General features: G+C 37.3%; 1 long non-coding RNA gene across 2 annotated transcripts in view; it reads right to left on the bottom strand.

Moving 5' to 3' along the window:
* LOC147828686 (uncharacterized) overlaps window positions 1–17156 on the bottom strand; it is a 121395-nt gene that overhangs the window by 35167 nt on the left and 69072 nt on the right. Inside the window, exon 2 of one of the 2 annotated variants that reach the window (XR_015450323.1) lies at window positions 4142–4228. The exons of the other annotated variant lie outside the window; for it this stretch is intronic. This is a non-coding gene — a long non-coding RNA (uncharacterized LOC147828686). The remainder of the gene's footprint in view (window positions 1–4141; window positions 4229–17156) is intronic. 2 annotated transcript variants of the gene reach the window in all.

Here is a 17156-nt window from a genome sequence, read left to right as displayed (position 1 = left end):
TGAAATTCTCAAAAGGCAAAAGCAAGTGCCACCAGATAGGTTCCTTCTTAAAGTTGCACAAAAAGAAAAAATTCCATTGAGTCAATAGATAGCAGAGATTCCATTAGTGATAGTGAAAGTTGTCCTACTCAATGACCCTCCTCTCTCATCTGCCACATACCCTGAAGGTTTTCAAAGGTAAGTGCAGGTTAATTTGTTTATTTTTCTTTATATTTTGTATTTCTTTTATTATTTTGTATTATATTACATTATTGTAATCATTTTTATATATGAATACTTTTGGGTTGTGGAACGAATCATCTGAGTTTCCATTGTTTCTTATGGGGAAATTTGCTTTGAGATGCAAGTGCTTTGAATTACAAGCATGTTTCTGGATCAAATTATTCTCGCAAATCAAGGTTTTACTGTACTAGTTTACATTCCCACCAACAATATAGAAGCCACTCCACAGCCTTGCCAATATTTGTTATTTGATTTCTTGATGGGGTCTGACTGATTTCTAAGTTGGATGTCTTCTAGCACATCAGGCAAAAGTAGTGGCAAAGGAAAGAAAAGGGAAGTAAGATGTGGTTTTTGCCTTCCTAAGAGTGGTTTGTGTGTCTACTCCTACACACTAAATGTATATCATATTGCTTAATTGTGTTGTAATCTTTCTGTTAGTTTCTCATTCACATACAGTATTTGATATTTATAGAGCGTCTATTATGTGATAAACATAAGGAATAATACAGGGGTAAATAAACTCCAGCCCATGTTCTTGAATACCACCAAGTCTAATGTCCCAAGACAAGTGGTGATACAAAATAGTCTTTCTGTAAGAGAAATAAAAACAAAGCGCTGAGTGAACCCAGTTCTAGTGCTCTAGATCTCTATTGGCCATAACATTTATTTTAGAGTAATAACGCTTTAGAACAATTATAGGTTTCCTTTGGGAAAAAATAACTTTTAACATTATTGAGACGTCCCTTGACGTACATCCACAAGAAGACATTTCTCATCATAAGGTAGAAATCTATCACATGCCTACACTGAGATTCTTATATTAGGAAAAAAATCATTATGAAAAATCTCATTATGAAAAATCACTCAGTCCAATGAGAAGCATAGAAACTAGATTTTGCATTAAAATAAAGCTTTTTGCTCTCTCTTCTTACTTTCTATTACATTTACATATGAAAAATTTACCACAGCTTTAAAACATAATGACAGGCACCAAAAAATATTGTCTACTGTCTTACTTGCCAAGGAATGATTTAAAATGACTTTCCCAATCTGCCCTCCCAATTCTACTGTCTCTATTGCAATGCTTGTCTCAGTTAACTTCTATGCCTCCAGGTGCTTAGGGATATTTAATACCTCTCTATTTCAAGCCCTTCTTTCCATGAAAGGAAATCGTATTTGTTACCCTAAAAATAAATTCCACATCTGATCACTTCTCGGTACCTTGGTAGATGCCACCATCATCCCTTGCTTGGAGTTCAGTGATTGCCCTCCCATGACTCTCCACACTTCTGTTCTTGCCTACTCATTGATTTCACTGTACTTGCCTTTTAAATCTTCCAATGGTTTCTCATTTCAAGCAGAGTAAAAGACAAAGGGTCTGCAAAGGCCTAGGAAGCCCTATAAGATTAGCTCCTTCACCTCTCTCATCTCAGCCTCAGCCCTACCCCTTTATTCTATTCTAGCTACATGTGGATTTCTTTTATTCTTCTTACCCTATTAGACATGCTCCTACCTCCAGCCTGACTAGTAGTTCCCAGCTGTGATTCTTTATCCTTCCAGGGGACTTTTTATAGTGTCTGGAGACATTTTTGGTGGTCTCAGCTGGAACAAGTGGGGTGATCTATTGGGTAGAGGCTGGGGATATTGCTAAACATCCTACAGACCACAGGACAGTCTCCACTGCAAAGAATTATCTGACATGTAATGTCAATACCACTGCAGGAGCTGGGCGTGGTGGCACACACCTGTAATCCAAGCATTTGGGAGGCTGAAGCAGGAGGATCACTGTGAATTCAAGGCCAGCCTGGGCTACATAGTGAGTTCAGGGCCAGACTGAACTACAAAGTGAGACCTTGTCTCAAAAAACCCAACCCCCCCCCCCAAAAAAAACCCACCCAACTTCTACAGGTTGAGAAAACCTGGATTATCCATATGCCTAACTCCCTCACCTCCATCAGACCTGTGCTCAAATGTCATTTTTTTTCCCAAGTGAAACTTGCCCTGATCACTCTATTTAAATACCAACACTCAACCTCATGATCCTCTTTACCCTACTGTTTTTCCTTTTTGCATTATACTCATTCCCTTCTAATAAACTATCTGAATCTCTTAAATGCTGTGTTTATTGTTCATTTTCTGTCTGCCCCAATAGATTGTAAACCTCACAAGAACAGTTGTGTTTACTGGCTTTGTTGACTGCTGTAATGAGCAGAGTGCCTGCCAATAGTAGGTTCACAATGCATTTTGTCACATGAACAAATTTAATGCTCCACAGTGCAAGACTCATAAAAGGGCTTTGGTAAGGAATGAAATCTTCTCTTACCTGCTACTCAATGTCCTCTTTAGGGTTTCCTTAAGAGAAAATAATCATCTTAGCAAACTCATTAGTTTGCATTATATTTAGGAGTTAAGTGAGATTGTGGGCTAGAGGGGTTTTTCTTAGTTTTATGACCTCATCCTCAAGCACTATCAGAATACTTCTGAAACAAAACAATTATCAGGAGCCATTCTACATAATTTTGGGGCAAAATCATTCACAATTAAATTATGATTAGGGCTGTATGAGGCCTAGTCCTCTTGCCTGGGGGCCATCTATGGCATGCTGAAACATAACTCCATTTTGCCTCCAGTCACAGCTCAGGCTTCAATGGACTCCTGATGCTGTGACACTCAAGGGCAAGATTACATCACCTGAAGATATCCTAGTTCTTTGAGAACCAGTAGTAATTCAAAAAGAGAAAGGTTTCACCTGGGGAGGGACAAATTTCTTATCTGCTCAACTCATCCCACCTACTGTTGTAAGAATGTTTTTGGTCATCTCACCATTTTAATCAATATAAACTCCTCATCAGCATAAGATCCTCAACCTCATCATAGGATTACCGCCACCCTCCAAGTCATCTGATACTTCCTCTGACTACAAGATCCTTGTCAATTTAGGATTATTGTCACCCTCTGAGTCATCTGATACTTCCTATGAACCCAATAAATAGTGGCAAGCTTGGAGTGCCTTTGTCTTTGCTATCTGGAGCAGCCCTGATCAGGCCCAAGACCCAGCCTTTTCTCTAAGTCTTGTTTCCTGACTTTATTCTCTAATTAGCCTTATGCTGTCATGGCTCACAAGAGACCAGGACCCATTGCAGGGGTTCTGGTAAATGTCCCCTTTCCCATTCCCTATAAACAATATCACTAAGAATCTCTGTTTTTTTCCTCTAGATATGAGTTAAAGTGAGTGGACATTTAGGCAATTTTCTTTCCTGTGATTTATGTGACTAATATTTATTCAACAAATTTGTAATATTTCGCTATTCTTAGATTACATTATATTAAAAATGGTCAGTGTGGGAAGCTTACTAATTTTAAGTTCAAAAACAAAGAGAAGAATAGATCCTTTACTTATTAATACTATTTTGGGGTATTGCTAAATATATTTTACTTTTTATTCTCCTCAGTTTGAATGGTCTTCAGGACTAATGAATTATTTCCTCTGAAGGTTGAATAGCCATGATTCCCAGTAGGCTTATATACTTGTTTACATTTTAATTTTCCTTATATTCATGCCACAGTAATTTTTCTTTTTATTGGAAGATAACTTTTACTAAATGGATACCAACTGAATGTAATTTTTGGCACTGGGGCAGGGGTGGCTCTTGACCCTGATCCTTCTTTAAAAGAAAAATTTGCCTCTCTGATGGGGATAAAAAGAACTATTGTGGAAAAGCTCAAAAGACATTGCTTATTCTCATAATTTTGCAAATGTTTGCCTTCAGTTCTCATCATTCCCTGCCCCCAACCTGTTTCCATTCACACTTCGGTTGCTCATTATACAAGGAGTCTGGGAGTCCAGTTCAAGGGAGCTGCACATTCTCAAGTAATTACAGGTTTTGAAATTATAGAAATTTGTTGTCTGGGCACTCACTCTGGTTCCTTTCCTTTCCTCCAAACATGTAATGTTGATTTGCTGTTTAGTAAAGGGGTGTTCTCTCCATACACGTGTCTCTTAAGCCTAATGAAACAAAAATATGGAAATTATTGTTCTCTTTGTTTTGATGGCACAGTGAGGTTGGTTGCAACACAAGGGAGGGAAACTGGGAAGCAGCTTTTTACTTTTAAGTACAACTTTAAAAATAAATCTTCAGACAAATGCTCTGGAGACATCTCAACAAATGCCCTATGATCTTTAACTGAACAGTCAAGTTATTTTTTCCCCCTTTTCCCCTTTTTAAACATCAGTAGCTTTATTGCTTTTCTGTAAAAACAAAAAACACAAACACTAGCCAATTTTTTTCAGAATCAGTAATTACAGATGACTTCTATTATGATTTTTTATTTCTATTAAAAAGAAAAAAAAAGACAAGGTAAAATATTTCCTTACATTTGTAAGACTTGAATGTATCTAAATCAATTATTAACTCTATAGAGATGCAAAGAAATTTCAGAAAATGAATGTGAACATTTTCACTTTTATAATTTTGCCTTTATTTCTTGACTTTTATCCTCATTTAATCATAAAATGGCTTTCTTGGACTGGTATGAACACAAGAGCTGTCAGATATAGAAATGATTGGGCCAGGGATTTAGCTCAGTGGTGCCACCGCCTGCCTCTCAAGTGCAAGGTCCTGAGTTTGATCTCCGGTACAAAAAAAAAAAGAGGAATGATTTTCAAAAATTATACTGTCCTAAAAACATAAGTCTGGGAAAGAAGTCCCAGACTTACTAGGGCTGACTTCCTTTGCAGAATAAACATAGCTGGGGTCTTATATAGACTGTGTAGAAGTGGATCATTAGAATGTATGAGCATTATAGAGTCTTACTTCTCTTTTCTCCTTGATCTGCTAATAGCCAGTATTTTGGCAGGTTGTCCCCTGGAGGACAAACTATTCATTTTTGGTGTATACACTAAAGTACTTATATATTTTATATAAATAGAGAGACATGAATATATCATATATCTACTTAGGACCCTGGGCTCCATACATGTGGAATTAGAAGAGTTTGAGAGTTTCTACATGCTTCATATGTTTCAAACAAAAAAGAAATTGTATCATAAATATCACTGAATAGCAGAAAGATATAAAACATCTCAACTTATCTTTCTAGAAGAAATCTAGGATACCAGTATAAATTGCCAAAGAATAGCAGTTGTATAATTAAAAGCTGGCATCAGGCTAAGGTACTCTGAAGAAAAAATTTGCTAAGCCTAAGATAAGAAACAAATGGAAGGTAGTCGGGGTTTTTTTTGTTTGTTTGTTTTTATCGGGTTTTATTTTTAATCATACCAAGTGATGTTAAGGGAAAAAAACGTGACTGTAGATTTACTTCCCCAAATGGTACACTATCTTGGTGATTCACAAGGGGAAGTACAAATTTTTAAGATGGTTTATGCTTAAGAACAAAAATCAAGTCTCTTTTTCTGTTCTCATAGTGATACATGCCAGAAAATAAGAGTGGGTTCCTAGTCGGATCTCTCTGCAGATGCATGTTTTCTTTCTTTAACCAGCTGTAGCTAATTGCATATGGACCGCCTCTTGTGCTGAACATGAAAAGGAAACCTGTAATTTATTGCAACAGACCATACCATTTCTGCTGTGCAACTGCTTTTTCTGTCATTTCAATGAGTAGATTTCTCATGGTGCATTGGCAACTCAGAGAGTGGAAAACAGCATTAAGGGTGGAGGGTTGAGGGAGGGAGCAAGGGTGGATTCAGAATCCCTTCATGTACTTTACACAGAGCTCAATTAAAGAATAAACTGGAAACAGAATTTCTCTTTGCAATCAGCCAGGGGCAATTTTTTTTCTATTGTTTACACATAGTTCTTTGAATCAACTATACTCTGACTTACTAAGATACAAGAATATGTTACATGTGACATACAGTATAGGATTCATTTCTATTGAGAAATCATCTTCACATGCTCAAGAGAAATCTCCCACTGAAAATACAGTACACACAGGTACAAGACTCCCATTCTGTACATGGGCCTTTCAAGGGTTGGAGATTCTCACGAGTTCATATAGGTATAAAAAAGGCATAAAATAACTCAGCCTGATTTTAAGAACTGGACCTGCCCATTGAGGTGTTTACTAGAAATTTAGTTCCTAATGAACTGGACTCCTCCCTGCCCTAAGGCCCACTTGTAAATGCATGTCAATGAGCTGCTTTTCTTTTGTTGAGTGGAAGTCCAAATTAAAAGCCATTCTATTTTGCAGCAATGGAAAGAAACAAGTTGAGAAAATGCCATGTATGTTTTCCAGTTGACTCATGGTCCCCTCAATAATCCTTTTGTGTGAGGGTGGTAACTTTTCCCTGGAAGCTCTGACAAGCTTGAGGAAGGAAGCCTCAGGACACTAATTCCCAGACCCCCAGTGGGAACTCCAGAGGGGTCTCCAAACTGGGCTCTTCTAGTTGTGTTGGGTAAAATTCATTACCTGGAACCACACAAATGTGGTACGTTTTATCCTGCACTTATGCCCTCACACTAAGCCTAAACTGTCCTCCCTAATTAAATGTATGGTTCTAAGGTAGGCCACCTGTCTACCTATGACTATTCAGCCTGGTTCTTGGCCTGCTCCCCAAGGTTGTTTCTAATCTGGTCACCTTTCCCTCCCACTACAGTTTGAATCAGTTACAAATATCCCAGTCTTGTTTACATGATTTCAAGAAGCAAATCCGACTACAGTTTTGTTTCTGTATATTATTAGATAATATCACTAAGAAAATTGGTAAATTATGTCCAATAATTAGATAACATTAAAGTTCTGTATGTTAAAGTAAAAAATGCCAATTGAGCCAAATGTGTATATACACAGATATAGGTGTGTGTCTGTATGTGTATAGGCATGGTACATTTCAAGTCAGTGATGAATAATCAGCTAATAATTACTAACTGGAAACTATGGTATGATTGTGTGCATACCGGTTCACATGATGTCTACTTTATATCCTTTGTAGAAATAAGGAACAGAGAAGGGACTTTTAAAAAATCTTAAAAAGTGAATAGTGACTAGTTTTCCAACTATAGCCCTCACAAATAAACTTTTGCTTTTGATCACTTATATTGCTTTTCTATAGAGGAATACTTTCAGCCCCTATATACATACACTATGTTGCTTTTAAACCAGAAAAAGGGATCCATAATGAAAAGTTGCAAAACCATCTCTGCCTATTGCAATATATACATTCAGGTTATAGAGAGCCTAGAATTATCGTAATTATATTGAATTCTGTGTATTTTCAAGCTAAGCAAGAAAATGTTTTTGCATTGGAAAAATTTAAACAGAGAGAATACACAGTTCCACACTTTTGCTAAAATATACCATATGATTAGTCTTGGAGTAAATCAGATATAAATGAGTCTCCTAAGCCCTTAATCTCTAGAAAAGCTATGTTTTTATTGCTTCTTCATGTAAACTATGTAAAATGTTCATTTAAATTTTTATCAACCCTTTGAAAACATTAACACTACACCCTTTACTTTCAAATATTTTCTCAGAAAAACTTTTTAAGCATTACAGATAATGTAAGACTTCAAGAATTTTAATTATCTTTAATGAAACTATTTAATGCAAGAATGTACTGAAGTGTTTGAGGTTACAAATAAAATTTAGTTTTCAAGGCTCACAGAAATACTCTACGTTGTTGTTTTTGTTAATATTGGGGTTTTTGAAATCATTTATTCCATGACTAATCATCTTAGGAAGATTAATCTATCAATACTGTTTTTCTCAGGACTGAATGAGAAGTAATTGTTTATTGACACTAAGAAGTTTCAGTTTTACTCAGAAGCCAAGACTAATCACTCAAAATACCAGTGCATTTGGATGGGGCTCTATGTTGTGAGGTACAGGATTCAGGTGTCAGCAGAGCAGGGGGTTAGCAAGGGCTGCTGTAATCTAGGAAAGATGAATGGGAGAAATGAGTGTGATTCTTCAAGATCAACTTGAGTGTTAGAGTCCCTTAAATACCTGGAGGTCAGGAAACCTTTGAGTCACATTGATTTTCCTAAGGCAATAATTTATACACATCCCAACAAATATAGCTTTGTGAAAACTTGTGAACCAACTAATGGCTTTATATAATTGGCCGAGGGAAAAAGTAGAGAGAGGTAAGAGAATGAAAGAGACATTTGTTGAGCCTTAGGTACCGGACAATGGGCTGGAAGCTTTCCTTGTATGAGTTATACCCTTAATGTTCACAGTGACCCAGTAAGGCTGTTTATTATCCTCATTCTACAGATGAAGACACTAAGGCCTGGGGATTAATTATCTCACTCGTGGTCACACAGATAATAACTGTGGGAGCCAAGATTTGAACCTAAATAGATTTCGTGCCAAATCCCACACTACCTTTAGCAAGACTTTTTTGAAAAAAATTGATCCTTTGCAAGTAGAGAATTATGAAATTTCTATAGTTTAGTCCAACTTTATACATAAATAAATTCATGAAATCAGACCAATATTCTTCTTTGGACTCTGTTTTGATTTGAAACTCTGAAAATGTGATATCTTTTCTATTAAAAAACATTTTAATTTGCACAAAGTAGGCAATTCTGGGAGTGCATATGGAAAGAAGGCTGTTTAATAATGTGAGGGACAGCACTGGACAGGAAGAGGTGACTTATCTGGGCTTAGCCTAGCCGTGGCATCTAAGTGACGCAAGTCAGGCATCCTTACTGGGGCTCAGGATTCTTGACCCCTTTTGTTCTAACCATCTCTCCTTGGTCCTCTTCTCTACCCACACTGCTTGTAGAGAAGTCTCCAAACAGGCTCCATCTGACTAAATAGCCATGAGAAACAGTCTTACAAGAGGAATAAATTAGTTCAGTTTACAATCTCAGAAAAATATTGCCATAATAGATGATCAAAACTGTGATTCCTCCTCCCATTTTAAAATCAATACATAAGAAATATATTCCTTGTGGGGAATTGTTACCTATACATATCACATCTTGATCTTTTTCACTTCTCCTTCCCCTCACTTCCCTTCTATACCCCCTCCCCCATCCTTAGATCCCCTTTCCATCTCCACAAAATCTGTTACCCTGTTTCCTATCTTTTTTCTTTTATTTTGCTTCTAATTTGTTTATACTTTGGATTTTTCATATAAGAAAAGCTATGTGATAGTTGACCTCTGTGTCTGATTTATCTAATTTGGCATTATGGTCTCAAGATGCATCCATTTTCCTACTCAGCTTCATTTCAATTACAAATTTTGGGTTGAGTTGTGATGTCAAACCACTGATTTTTTCTGCTTTCTAGTTTATGTGACTGTACTAAATATTCTATGAACTCTCTTTTGACCTGGGGCAAAGAGAAAACCCTAAAAGTGGCATCATAGTTTCAACTGCTGTTGCCAGACGGCTGCACTAGACAGCCAAAGGTCCTATGGGGCTCAGATTTGAAGGCAAGGAGTTGTATCCTACATGGAAATAAAATGTATAACTTGAGTTAAATATATTAGACTTGGCAAGGTACACACATTCAAACTTCTCTCTGGATTATTTATTTTGGGACAGCCTGGGGTTCAGCACAATTTATGAATGTAGATAAACACATTTTCAATTGGACCTGCATACTTTGCACCTGCAAGTGAATTTACCTGAACCGTTAAGGACCAGAGGCCACTGACTGAGCCACAGGTGCTGAAATGTACCATGAAGCTGATGCTCACAGGCACCAGGCAACCCTGGCCACATCAAAGTCATGAAAGCACGTGGGTTTCATAGCTCTTTTCATTGTTCTTTTATGTTACTGTGACAGAGGTTTCTGTGGTTAAAATCACATAGTGTATCTGCCACTCATTCATTCAAGATAGGGTCCCCAGAACTTTGAAGAAGTTGAAAGATCATTGGAGGACCAGTGAGCTGCTTCTGTTTGTCAGTGGTATACACCAATGACTTTCAACAAGATACTGTGTGTAAAAACTTTTCAGAACTGATACCCATGCTTGAGATAAGTCACAGTCATCTTTCAAGGAAAAATTGGTTTTTTCCCCTTTGTACATAGCCACTGTGTGTCTCCTGTTTTCTTTTTCCTTCCCACACCCTTTGCAATACCATATTTTCCTTTCTGTGGCTGTGACATACATCTGTGGCATGTTGGCAGCATGTTTTTATGTGGTACAGGAAACTCCCAGATTCCAAGCTGGATCTTCCTTGCAATTTTGTCCCCTTTGTGAAATACGTTGTTCTTGCTAGAGTTAAAATAAATCAGTGCATGGAGCAGAATAATGCAGGCACTAGGTGAGAGTAAACGAGAGCACCATTGACAGATGTAGACTCTATTTTTTTATTTTATGAAAAAATAAAACAAAATTTCTTAACAAAATAATAAGAGAATAACAATAATTAATATGCTGTATATCATTATCTTCAAAGTAGTTACTCAGAGTTCAAGACATAAATCAAAATGACTCTTACAAAAAAGAAACAGATAATAACAAGTTTCTTTTCAAAAGTTTTCTTTTCTATGATAAACTAGTATTATAAATGAAACAAATTAGCATACATATTAAAATATTTTTGAAACAATGAAATATGTAATTGGGGGAAATATTTGAACATCTCCCTAGTTCCTATTTATCTCTATTGCTACTTGATATACAAACTCAACACTATGGGTAGATGCATCAATGCTCCAGAGAGAAAGGTAAAGGTCATTAGCTTTTCTGGCAAGTTTTACCATTGTTTTTGTGGTGGGAAAAAGACAAAGTAATGTTTTAAAAATGAGCCATGGTCTTGTTAAATTGTCCAGGCTGGCCTCTAACTTGAGATCCTCCTGCCTTACCTTCCCAGAATGCTGGGATTACAGATGTGTGTCATCACAACCAGCTCACTGCGAGACTTTAATTATAACGAATTCTAAAAAGAAATCTTCTAACCATTCAGAGGAATTCATGGCCTAGACCAGTGATTTTCAACGTTTTGAATATTACATTTTCACTACATGATGTAATAGCTTCTGGTTTTCTATCATAATAAAACAAAAAGTTCACTTTTCCCATAAAATATATTTATAATAATATTGATTGTTTATGGTGAGCTTGAGGACCTCAAAATTATAATAGAATATTTGGATAAAAGGTTATTTGCTATAGCACATCTTTCCATCCACAAAGCTGTTAGAAGAAGCATCTAGTAACTCAGGTTACTTGTACCATTTCAGTTCTCATCTGACGCTAGCAAGTCCACTTAGGGCCAATTCTCTGTCATTGTTACCTATCCCACTGCATTTGTTTATATTTAGACATCCTCCAGGAGCTTCACGCAATCATAGGCAGGGCTTTTGGAAGAGTGTTGAACCATGAGAATGCTATAGCTGACTTGCTATTAGGAGGTAAGGCCTGGTAGGGGAGGTGGATCACTTAGGGCAGGACCTTCAAGGGTGTATCTCCCTCCTGGGTTCTCCTTTCTCTCTCTGCTTACTGGCCGACACGATGTAAGCAGTTTTCCTCCACCTATGCCCTTCCACCATGCTGTTCCTGTGTTTAAGCCTGCCAGATGTGGACTGAAACTTCTAAAACATCAGCCAAAGTAAACCTCTCCTTAAGTTACAAGTGTCAGGCATTTTGTCCCACAATGCAGAAGTAAGACACCCACCTAGGTTACATGTGTGCATGTCACGGAGCTGCAGACTACCAGTTGAAAACTGGTCAGTGCTTGTGCCCTCTAGTCAGAAAAAGGTTGTGAAATGCTCATGCCAAACTGGCATATTCTATGATATTCTGATCACCTGAATGTGAACTAAGGCAAATAGCCAAGGGGAGATAATTTCATACTGCTTTAGGCAAGCACTTATGCTAAGCCAAATGGTTTTCTGAGTTCTCTACCCAAAACTTCTTGAATTATGAAATTTTTCACTCTGGATAATGGGAACAAAAACTATTCCTAGTCTTGTGTAAGCTCCAAGGAATGCTTCCTCCAATCCTTTTGGGTGAGTCTTTCTCCAGCCTTGACTAGTTCCTCAAATACATGTGATGATCATATTATCCAGGGGAAGATTTAAGAGAGGACCCGTGTAGATTGCCAGAGCAGCCTGTGTGTCCATGGCACAGTAGCAGCTATGAACACAACTGATTAAACCGTGTTGCTTCTTTTCTCCGTGCTCCTGTGCAGGTTTGTCAGAAATGGAGACCTTACCCTCCAACTCCAAAAGTCTGTGTCCTGTTCTCGCTCTCAACTTGCTCAGTGCATTCTTCCAAATCAGTAACATCTCTATCTTGATTGTAACATTCTCATTCCTGCAAGAAAACTGTGTGTTCCTCCCGAATTTTCCTGAGTTTTTGGAAAAAATTTCTTGGAATTTCAGATTCAGAAAACCATATAAATTTCCCAAGAATGCCATAATGCAATTCTTGCAGTATTTCACAATCTTCCTTGCAGTTTATCGTAGACACACGACTAAATACATATGTGGAAAGAAACTGCACAGATTTATTTTGAAGATGAGGTCATTTTCTCTGGTTTTCCTTTGTCCATATTCTTGCAGGTATACAGCAGGGGAGTCAGCATAGACAATGCTGCCGAGAACAAATATCTAGACCACACGGTAGACACATCTAGAGGCTTTGTAATCTTGGAATGTTTATGACTGGGCAATATAAGAAAAGAATTATTTTATATAAGCCACTATATTTTGGGTTTTCTTTGATATATTAGCTTAGACTCTAGTGCAATGAAAGTGTATTAATTCCACTTACAATTACTATGATAACCTTAGTTCTGGCATATTATCTTATATTTTTAAAACTTAAAACTTAACTATGTTATTTTCTTTGCTTTTTATATGTATGTACAGTTTTTCTGATTTTACTGATTACCTTTAAAGCAAATTTTCTTTTCCCTTTCACAATTCTTTTTGCAGTTGTATCAATTCTATTTTGTCAAAAATGTTAACCTATTTTGTCCCAAATATGTATATTAAATGTTTCTTTCCTGTTCAACTATCATATTTTTCCTACTCATCCCTTTGTTGGCTATAGTTCGTTCTTTAATGGTCTCCTTAAAAAAAGGCTTATAAAGTAAAAATTCCCTGAGCTCTCGCCTTTTGGAAATTGTTTTCCTGAAGCCTTTATTCTGGTGGATTGTAAGACTTTAGGATCACATTTTCTTTCCTTGATAATTTATTCACTATTATCTTCAGTGCAAAATATTAAATTCAGCCCACTTTTGCTCCTTTATGCATTTTTTCTACCTGACTGTGCAAAGCCTTCTTTATTTTAAGTCAATCACTTCATTATGATCTAATATGATCATTCTGGATCAGTTATTCCTGATACATTCTATTATTATGGCAAATGTTCTTCATTTATAACTTCAAATTTTATACTATCTTGTTTTTCTTTTTTCTTCTCATTTGAGTATGGTAGATGGCCTTCTAAGTTTATTGTTGTTCTTTTTTCCTGTTAAAATCTGTATTTATTTATTTTGCTGATGTCATAATTTTCTAATGTCTGTGCTTATATGTATATATATTTTTTTGGTACCAGAGATGGAACTCAGGACCTTATGCTTGCAAGGCAGGCGTGGTGCCACTGAGCTAAATCCCTGGCCTGCTTGTATGTATCTTACTGTGTTTCCTACAAGTTTTGTTTAACCTTCTTTCCAGTTTTACTTATGCCTGTAATATTCATGTTATTTCTTTACTAAGTTTTTCCCAGTTCAAGTGTTAGGTCCTATTGTCTGGTCAACTCTATCATGTATTTTGTACTTCTTCTTTGTGATCTTCCTTATATGGTTATTTGGTTAGAGAATTTTTTTCACTTCTTAAAGTTTTATTTTTAATTGAAAAATTTGTACACATTTATGAGTATAATGTCATGTTCTGACATATGGACATATTTTGTAATGATCAATTCAGGGTAGTTAATACAGTGATACCTCATTGCAACCGAATTACTATTGTGGAATGAATTCTGCAACCAGAATTGTGAAAAGAATTAAGTGAAGCAAGGTACCACTGTATGTCCAGCACTTCAAACATTTATCATTTCTTTGTGGTAAGAATATTCCAAAATCCTTTCTTCCAGGTATTTTGAATATACAGTCGTATATTAACTGTCATTACTCCACCTTGCAACAGAGCACCAGCACTTACAGTTTTTGCAATTCACAGTGACTGTTTCAGAGACTCGATGCTGCTTGGTCATCTTACCATATTTTGTATTTTTCTCTTTCTTCCTAAATCATATCTGCTTCCCAGTTTGGGTAAAAATAAAATTGCTATGCAGAGCCCCCCTCCCCATGTCCTTCCTGCTTTTAGATTACTTCCCGGAGGAGAAAGGAAAATGTTGACATTCACAGACGTACCATAACACAAGTTCTTATAGCATTTCTGTCTGTCTGTCTGTCTATCTGTCTGGTATTAGGGATTGAACCCAGGAAGCAATGAGCTATATCCTCAGCCATTTTTACTGTGATTGTTATTTTGAAACAAACTTTCACTAAATTGTCCAGTCTGGCTCAAACTTGGGATTTGACTGCCTCAGCCTCTCAAGTAGGTGGGATTATAGGTGTGCACCACTGTGCCCAGCCATTATTGCACTTTACACTTGGTGCACTTTACCTTGAACCTTTTTGCTTCATCCCCTTTAGTATCTTGAAGCAAGAATCTAAAGATTCCCCTGGGAAGAGCATTCTGGCACTGATTTACAATCAGAGACTCCAGAAAACAAGGCTCAGTAGGGGTAGGACAAAGAGTCAGGCTAATGCTGAGGGTCTCAAAAAAATCTTCTGTGACATGTTGATAGACTAGTCAATGCTGTTTCTAGAAATCTCTGAGAGAGCAACCATTAAGCAGTGACACACGTTCTCTGAATTTGTTGTTGGGGTTTCTTTGTTGTTGTCTCTTGGCACATGTCACTTTTGCAAACTCTGGACCTTGTTGCAGTAACCTAAGAAGAAAAGAGGCCTTTCTACACCTTGATTGGAATAAAAGGAAGGTATATGCAATACTAGAGTTCAAGTGCAATAAAGGAGCGATGGAGCTAGCTCAGACCCTAGGAAGAAGCTAAAGTGGGGTGATGGAGTGTGGGAATGCTGTAGGAATAAAGAAAATCCTACCTGATTCTCTTCCTGGTCCTGATAATGTTGGGAGTAACTCTACCAACCTTTCCACGGGGTTACAAACAGTGCCATTATAATGTAGAGTCACTTTCTCAGAGGTTGTCATATCATATGCACAGATGCAAAATGAAAATGAAAAGGGGTAGGAAGATCATATTTTGGCTTTGGATATATCACTCACTGGTTTTTATCTTTAGGGATCATTTAAAAATAGAACACTCTCTCTGGGAGAGTGAGAAATACAAATAATAACTATGTCATCAGACATGTAATTCATGCATATGTATCTTCTTTATAGATAAAAGAAGAAAAAATTTGTTGCCTCATTAAACTAACCAAGGATATAATTTAAAAGCCTCATACCTCTATTGCTCAAGTAACTCTACTTATGGTTGGAGTGGTGACCCAGGAGGGAGGCTTTGTAGACATAGGTTAAATGTGCCATATTTCTTTAAATCACATAGTGATGAATTAGAAAGCTCCTGTATCACTTTAGTTGCCTGCAAATCATGTGCAGTAAATTGTAGAAAAAGTTTATATTTGAAATATTCAATGATGTCACATTTATAATTGCCCATGGATATTTAGGGATATTTATAACTAATGGTTCTTGCCATACAAGAAAACTGAGATGTATTCCATTGCTAGGACAAAATACCTGACAACCACAATTTAAGGGAGCACAGGTTTATTTTGGCTCATAGGGTAAGTGTGTTCAGTCCATTGTTGGCTGGCTTCAACAGAGAAATGGCATGGTGGAAGGGGCTATCAGCTGGGAAGCAGAGAGAGAGGGGAAGAGCCAGGGACATGAACACACCCTTCGAGTTCACATAACCTGCCCCCCGTAATGTAACCTGCCTCTTTCAACCAGTTCCCACCTCCTAACAGCACTCAGCTGCAAACCCATCCATGGACAAACCAACCAGCTACTACAGTAACTCCATGATCCAATAACTTTCCAAAAGCCCCAACCCTAAGCATGAGACATTTAGGGGACATTTTAGATCAAAAACACAATAGATGTATACAGATGACAAAGCCATTTCATCATAAGTGACAGAAATTTCAGTTATTCTTTGTAAAAGTCTTATATTTAACCTGGATTTAATATGTCATCTTTATAAAACAGTTATGCTCATTGAGAGCATTTCTGTATATTGTCCTTTAATGGTCCCCTGCTTATTTATTTGTTCAAAAAAACTTATTGAGTATCTACCTTATGTCATACAGAAGATCAGCAGTGGACCACAATCAGGCAAAGTCCTGATCTCACAGAGTTTACAGTCTAGCGTGGGAGGTATACAAGTAGAAAAATTGGCAACTGACTGTTCAGCCAACCTACCTTCCAGCTAGCTAGCCATCTGATATCATATTCTTGTTAAGAACAATCAACTTGTGGGGCTGGAGATTTAGTTCAGTGGTTCTGCTGCCTATCTCGCAAGCGAGTTCGATCCCTGGCACCAAAAAAAAGAAAGAAAGAAAAGAACAAGCAACCTGATGGGCCCGGGATTTAGCTCAATGGCACTATGCCTGCCTTGCAAGCACAAGGTCCTGAGTTTGAGCCCTGGTATGGGAAAAGAAAAAAAAAAGCAACCTGGATAGGGATAGAGCTAAGTAAGAGGGGTGTTGCTTCAGAAGTAGGGGTCAAGGAAGACTTCTCTGAGGAAATGAGCAAGATTTTAAATTGAAATAGCTGGGGAAATGTGTTACTGGCAGAGGGATCCCAAGGTGCAAGACCCACATATGGAAACATGCTAGGTTTTCTGGGTACAGCCAGCAGGTTGCACAAGTGAAGGAAGTACACCAGTTGACCTTAATTGTCAACCCAAATGGATTAAGAGACTCCCAGAGAGGTGATTTGATTAAGGGGGC

The sequence above is a fragment of the Heterocephalus glaber genome, unplaced genomic scaffold (assembly GCF_053883595.1).
Source record: "Heterocephalus glaber isolate CG9 unplaced genomic scaffold, H.glaber_assembly_v1.0 deba00000942, whole genome shotgun sequence".
Classification (NCBI taxonomy): Eukaryota; Metazoa; Chordata; class Mammalia; order Rodentia; family Bathyergidae; genus Heterocephalus; species Heterocephalus glaber.
This window is presented reverse-complemented; position numbering and strand designations above follow the sequence as displayed.